The sequence below is a fragment of the Saimiri boliviensis genome, chromosome 11 (genome assembly GCF_048565385.1).
Source record: "Saimiri boliviensis isolate mSaiBol1 chromosome 11, mSaiBol1.pri, whole genome shotgun sequence".
In the NCBI taxonomy this organism is placed as follows: Eukaryota; Metazoa; Chordata; class Mammalia; order Primates; family Cebidae; genus Saimiri; species Saimiri boliviensis.
In genome coordinates this window covers 109,690,585-109,698,717 of record NC_133459.1, presented here as the reverse complement: position 1 = coordinate 109,698,717, position 8,133 = coordinate 109,690,585, and positions in this window count along the sequence as shown.

The window sequence follows — 8,133 nt, the reverse complement described above, 5'->3', positions numbered from 1 at the left end:
GGTAGTTTTACATTTGGAATTGGGAATCTGCAAATAGCTGTCCTTACAACACTGCATGAAACAATTGGGGTGCCAAGGTTTTTATAGGACCACATCTTAAAGAAGCAGATTTCTTAAAATCAATGATCACAGAGCACAAAGAAATCTCTCTCTCTCTCTCTCTCTCTCTCTCTCTCTCTCTCTGGGTTTTTAGGAAAAAGAAAGTAAAAACACAAATCAATTGGCTGGTTTCAACAGATTTCTGACCTACTGAGTTTACACGTTCTTTTTTAATCCTTAGATGTAAAATGGTTTATAAATCTCAAAACACACCTGGGAAAACTATATATGTGATTCAAATATAGAAGGAATATGAATTTACCAACTATACATAAATGTATTTTGAAAATTGTGTTTACTTCTATGCTTTCTTCGGTGGCATTTAAACCATTAAAATGTTGAGTCTCTAATCAAACCAGTTGTTAGTATATAAGCTGACTTTATTTCTTTTACGTCATATAAGAGGTCTGTGTTTGTTCTAAAAGTACCATCATAAGGCAGAGTAAATGATGCCTGCGAAAGCCTTGGAGTCTTCTTTGCAACACTTAGCAAAGCAAGAATTTGGTCACTGTATGTCTCCTCAGAAGATTAATTAGGGACAATTCCAATTCCAGAAAGATGTAATTTACAGCATAAAACTCCTTTATTTACACATAGGTTGCATAGGGTTGACAACTATGGCATATAAAGGAAAGTAGAAAATAGTTGTATTAAGTTATTTTGAGCTGAATTGAAATGTTAATATATTCCCACCCAGTTCCCTCTCTATGGATGGAATTATGATAATCATATCAAGAAGGAGAAAAATAGCTTTTCTCGAGAATTTTAAACTTTTTTTGTTAAGTACAAGTAGAAACTTATATTAAAAGACTAATTTTAATGCAAAACATATTTGGAACAGGTTTTAAGTGGACAAACATAAATGAGCTGACCTTTTCACTCTCCATACCTCGTTTTAACCTGCACACCACCAAAATCAAAGTCAATCACTTCACCACTTGTGGTGTCTTCTTTGGTTTGAATCAAGTTGACCACAGGTTTTTGAGAAGTTGTACTGCAAGGGAAGAATGGGGCTTGGTAATAACTGTAGAAATGACTCTACCTGCAAATACTTACATTAAAACTTCAGATTTGGGGGTAATAATATATCAAATATATAGTCATCCCTTCATATCCATGGGGGAATAGTCCCAGGACCTCTGTGGATATCAAAATCGGAGGATGTTCATGTCCCTTATATGTAATGGTGTGGTATTTGCATATAACCTATACACATCCTCCTGCATACTTTAAATCATCTCTAGATTACTTATAATATCGATTACAATGTAATGCCACGTAAATCGTTATTATAGTGTATTAAGGAATATTGACAAGAAAAGTCTGTACATGTTCAGTACAGTATAGATGCAATTATTTTTTTTCCTCTGAGTATTTTTTTTATCCCTGGCTGCTTGAATCTATTGTGGAACCCATGGATAGGGACGGCCAACTGTATTTTATGTCTGTCATGGCTCTCTTTTAAAAGGATCTGAAGTGGCTTCGTAGAGCCAAGCAGGTGTATCATAGGGAGAGTAAATAGGGGCTTTGGACACGGAATTTTGAGGCAACTGACACCAGGACTTGAAGCTGAGGCTTCTCAGACATCACAAGATATCTGTCCTTTCCAGACTGGGCACATTTCTGCCACACACGCACTTTTAGTCAATTCCAGGACTCTTCATTGGCACTTACTTTACTCAATTTTTAAGAAAGGATTATCTCCAAGTGAGAATGCCAGTCTTGATATTCAGATTCCCCGAAATAATTATGTTGAGCACATGGAAGGACAAAATTGGAATCAGAGATCAGATTACTGTAAGAATCCATCTGTCTGTCTACCTACTACTCTCCTATCAACCTACCATATAACTGGGCTTTATTAGAGCTAATGTAAGTATAATATATACCTTTTTGTACTGGGGAGCCATTTTTTAAAGTATAGGTTCCTTCCATGCAGAGAGACATTTTGTTCTAAATGGAAAAAACCTAAATTGGATACCATATTTCAAGAAGCATGCTTTATCAGCTCTGGAAAGATGTAACCAGTTAGCTTTTCAAGCAACTTGGGGTTGTAAAAGTAATGTAGCATCTGCTGAGTGTGACCAGCAGGACTGGATAGGTAGGCCTAGCTTTTTCTGATTTGAGGTTATATGTAATATTCGCTTCCTCTTACTCCCTTCTCTACTTTTCATACCAATGTGTTTCATAATTATAGTTGCCAATCCTAGAAGTTTCCTGCTGCTTGAGGCCCAGCTGGTAGCTTACTTTGCCATTTTGGTGCCTTCAATGACCAAGGACTAAATGGCCAGGCACCTCGTCAAATGGCAATACTGCAGGACCTATACAGCTAACATCTGTTACCAGAGACACTGGTGGCAGAATCCCTGGTCTCAGACAGTCTGTATCACATCTCCATAGAGCACCAGCCAGAGTTCTCTTTCTCTCATATTGCGCTGGAGGCTGAATCAGTGATGCTGGCCCTGAGATGACTGCCCTGTCATGACAAGAAGTGGGACTGCTGAGTGCAACCTTGACAGTCTACCAAGCTGACAAACTGTGACTTCAGTTTGATCTATTTTAAAGTCAAATCTGTTGGGGGAAATTATCCTTAATTAAGGATTTCTGTTTAAGTGACAAGTAGTTAGGATTGTTAATTTTTAAGGTAAACCAAAAGAGGAAAAGTTCACTCTTCTGGTCTGGAGGAGAGATGAAAGTCAGTTACTAAGCCAGGATCTAATTATTTATTTAATTTAAAAAGACCTGTGTACTGGGGCCCCTAAGGGCATTCCCAGTTTTGATAATTTGCTAGAAGGACTCACAGGACCCAATGTAGAGTTATACCCACAAGCTAAGATTTATTACAGTTAAAAAAAAATGAAGCAAAATCAGCAAAGGGAAAAGGCACATGGGTTGAAATCTGGAGGAAGCCAAGCAGCAACTGGAGCCACACAGGACACACTTAATTCCCCCATTAGAGAGGTGTGACAAGTGTGAAGCATTGTCTACCAAAGAAGTTCATTGGAGACTCAGCATCCTAGGTTTCTAGTGGGGGCTGGTCACATGGGTACCCTTTGTCTAGCACAATCAAAATTCCAGACTCCCAGGAGGAAAGCAAGTATTCAACATATACCATATTGTTTACACAGACTAGGTGCAATGAATCACACTTATCATTAAGAGGAAGTTTTATATCAGCGTAGAGGAACCGTTCACCAGCCAAATTCTCAGGCATAAGTCAAAGACAACCTTGCAAGCAAGCCATTCACAAGACAGTCTCAGGCCTGATTTTTAAATACTTTTCTGTATACCCTATATCATAGCCAACTGATTTTGTGTAACTAAAGCCCATTTAAATTAATGTGCAGTTTCCCCTCATGCTGTTGACACAAAACCAGTGTTTTTAGAAAACTTGTTTGTGGAGGGAAGAGTTGTGATTTAGGACATAGGAGCTCTATCTTTTGAGACTCCAGTGTTTTAGATGGGCCAGAGTTCTGGTTTTTGTTTTGTTTTCGAATGCATACATTTGGAAGCAGCGTAGCTTCCCCTTATAATACACTCTACTGGCCGTAACAAACCTGCTACCAACCCATGTCTACAATATTCCAACCTCTTTCAGGCCAAATGAGTAGGAGAAACTCACCAACTCATATTTGCTTTAAGAGATAAGCTAGTCTCAAAATTTCGCTCTCAATATCTATGCCACCTACCTGTTATTTATAAGTAACAGAAATAAAAATATAAGTTAATGCAGTTTTTGAAATACTGCAATTAAAACAATACTGCAATTTAAAAAGTTTAAAAAATAGTAAAAATGAAAGCTAAAAAATGATTGCAAAAAAGCAGGCAACAGAGGCTTTTAAAGAGATGTACTTAAAACAATAAAAATATAAATTAAAATGATAAAACATTTATAGAAATGGATACATCTTAGGGCTATAAGAAGATTGTATAGATTACTCACAGATTTGTAGCACCTAATACCTTGTTTGGCCTACAGTAATTGAATAATTAAAGTTACCCCCAAGGCTTGGCTTTTGCAAATCTACAGATGCGAAGCTGTCAATCTAAGTGGGATCATTCTGAGCTGGCAAAATGTCTTGCTCGTAGGTCTTGTCTGACCTATGACTGACTATTCTGCCTGAGGATTCTGATTCACAAGAGGAGTCCAGGGTAGTTCACCCTTGGGATTAGGCTAAATGGAAGGCCTGAGGGCATTTGTAACTTTCTCTGCACATGTATCACTCTTGCTTAGGAGTGTTTTAAACTTTTAATTATTTTTTATGTTTTATTTTTTAAAAACCAAGTCTTTAAAAATTTGTTCTTACCTTTTAAGTCACCTTCTTACATATTTTCCCATGCCATGAAAAGTCAATCCTTTCAGTAATCAGCTTGCTTTCCACCTTCTTCAGGAAGCCTTTCTCACTCTGGGTTTGGTAAAGTATAATTTTTTTTTTCTCTCACTGAGCTGTGACATCCTTAATTAGGGTTGTATGCCTTTTATTGCTGAAACCCACACAACTGAAACATAAGCATAGATTAGGCCTATTTAAAAATTCCACTGTGCTTTCCTTCACATTTTCTCTGAGTTCTTCAGAAATGGTTACACAGATTCATTTTCTTGAGTGGGGCTCTGGCCATTACATCTAGGGTTCTAACTGAAATCTGGGTTGGGAAAGCTTCCTTCGGGAGCAGAACTTTGAACAAGCTGCATTGGAAAAGATTAGGGGCAGTTTAATAAGCTACTCCCTCTGGTGGGGGACATTGCTGGTTAAGAAAAAATTGAGACAGCGGGAACAAAATGCAATATAAGAACTCATATTTACCCACGGATTGGAAAGTTGACTGTGGATTGATAGCCACTTAATCGGCAAAGTTGATTGAAAGGCTACTGTGGAGCAACAGATAGAAAGTGAAAACCATTGTGCTGAAGTTCACAGTTTTCTGAGGATCACAGAAAGGAAAAAAACCAGAGGAAATAGACAGTTATTGTTCAGTGGGTATAAAATCACAGTTATCTATAAGACGGATACATTCTAGATATCTGCTGTACAACCTAGCACCTATAGGTAGCAATACAGTGCTATGAACTTAAAAATTAGTTAAGAAGGTAGCTTTCACATTAAGTGTTCTTACCAAAATAAAAGCGTGCTTTCTTCACAAAGAAACCTTTGGAGATAATGGATATGTCGGTCACCTTGATTGTGGTGATGGTATCACAGGTATAGGCATCTGCCCAAAAACATTAAATCGTATATATTAAATATATGTAGTTTTATTGTACATCAGTCATTCCTCAATAAAGCTGTAGAAATCAATACAAATAGAAAGGGATAACATTTATGGTACTTCCAATGAAACACGAGATGTCAGTATTCTCCATGTATCTCTATAAATTCACTGAAATCCCAATAAAAATTCCAAAGAGTTTTCTGGAAAAAAAAAAATGGTACCTAGGCTCTATTCCAGACCAATTAAATCAGCACTTGGGCCATGGGCCAAAGATTTATTTTTAATTTATTTTTAAAGCTTCCCAAGAAATTCCTGATGCACAGTAGGGATAAGAACGACTACACAGGAAGAGGAGACTCAAACTGGTTTAGTTTTAGTTTTTCTTCTTTTTTTAAAAATCACCTTAAATATTTTCAAGTCATTTAAGGGTAGGGGAAGTGAAACATTTAACATTGTCTTTTTAGGATTTCCCCCTGCACCCCCATCCCTGGGGAATGTTAGACAATAAAATAAGATTTTTATTTCTTCAGGATACCTTTTAAAAATTGAGATTTAGGTTGAGAAATAATAGGCTAAATAGTCCTCCCTCGTCTATCAGTGAATATCCTGCTCAAGGGATAGCACTAGGAACTGTGGGAATACAAGGATGAGAAGGTGTCTTCTCCATGCCTTCATCCATATCTTCAAGGAGCTCACAGTCCACGTGGGGAAACCGCATAATCATGTATTCGCTGGTCTTGTCCGACCGTGAGTGAAACGCAACATTAACTAGCTTAGGCTACAAGACGCATGTGGAGCCCAATAAATGGTAGGTGCCTGGGCCTCAGGTACTGCTGGAACCAGGAGCTTCAAACTAGCAGGAACATCCTATCTCATGGACAACGCAGACGCCACCAGCGGCCACATCTCTACAACTTAGGCTTTAGTCACCGGGGGCCTTGGCCTGACTGTCAGCCCTGAACCCACGCCACTGGGAAGTGACTCATAATCACCTCTGGCCCTGTAAATTATGGCTGGGGTGGGGTGGGGAATTTGAATGGCTGAGCTCACGAAAGAACAGAGAACTGCCTTTGAAATCAAGTGGAAGATAATAGTTTTCTGACCCATGGGGTTCTAATTCAAAGAAAGGTATGTGACGAAGGGGTTTGCTGGGCAGACAAAACAAGTGCCTACCATACATGCAGCATAGCAAGACAGAGATATTCCAGGACAGCACTGGCAAACAGTATGGTACAGAAGTAATGACCAAATGAATGGCACAAAATACTGCATTTTCTTGCCCAAGAAAGAACCCTAAACCTTAGGAGTAGCTTTTACTCAGAGTTGGGTATGTGTACACACACTTTGACTTCTCACCACATGAGGGGTGTGGAGGTGATTAGGATGAATGAGGGGTGGTTAGCTCACAGAGAACCATTGCTATTCCACACTCCAACAAGGTGCAAGCCCAGGGAATTTAGTCTGGTTTGTGTTGTTTGAGGGCCATCTAAGCAGAGATGTCTGATAAGCAGTAGAAATGGGGTGATGATTGTAGCTCTGAAATTCTGTGGCAGGGGCTTCTAACACATATTTAGCCATTGCTTTCACTGAGGCTTGGAGGGTGCCTAGTATCCAGAGAGGGATTTCAAAACGTTCAAGGACTATAAAATAAAGGGATATGCTGAGAAAGGGGTTTCTGGAAACTGAGAGTGCCAATTTGCTCTGAAGCAGGGAGCAGGCACCCTATTTCTGAGACACAGGAAACAGAAGTAGTTTTGCCACCATCGATGATGTCAGTGAGGTAGAAACAGGATGGCTCCTGGTTTTCTTGTTTCTTAATCAATATAATTTAGACTTTACATGAAGAATTTCTTAGCTATTTCTTAGTTACGTGATCTTGTCAATGTTGCTTAACTAAGGATGACAATTGTGGCTAATTGTCTAAAAGTTTCCCCCCATCAGTGTTATATGTGAGAGAACACACACACACACACACACACACACACACACACACACGCCTTGAATATGAATTTGATGTCCTCACTTAAATTACCTGAAATAATTCCTAAATGCTTGAAAGCACAAAACCCTCTTCATCTAGTTCCAATCTCAATCAGACAAATATTTTAAAGCAGATTCAAAAAATAAACTATACTAAACTTCTTACTGGAAAAAAAGTCAATTCTGGACAGAAACCAAGCCAAAGTAATTTTAGCTCAAATTGGTTTTCCTGGAAAAACTGGAAACACAGCCCTGAAAAAAAATGTCTTGGCGACTTTACAAATCAACACTCAAAAACTAACAAGAGCAGCCTATATATCCTTTACTTCAATGATTCTCAAATGCTAGCATGGAAAGAATCTTGTTTAACAGAAAAGCTTGTTAAAATTCAGATTCTGGAACCTAGCCTGTAGATCTAAACAAGACCTGAGTTGCTTCAGTAGAGAAGATTTGAAGATCACAGCTTAATTAACTCAGAAAAAGACCAATGTAGAGATTTACAAATTAATAGGATAGAACAAAGAATTGTGTTTGGGGAACTATGTCCTAGCCCACTCCAATAGAACCATCTGTCTTAGTATTGTGGGACAACCTGGTACAAGGCCCAACTCCATCATTTCGTGTGTGACTTTCAGTAAATAGTTCACTGTCTTTGGGTCTCAATTTTCTTTCCAATAAAATGAGATCAGATGACGCCTTAGTCTGTTTGGAGTGCTATAGCAAAATACCATAAACTGCATAGCTTATAAGCAACAGATTTTTGTTTCTTACAGTCCTGGAGGCTGAGAAGTTTAAAACTAAGGCATTAGCAGATTTGGCATCTAGTGAGGATTGTGTGGTCCA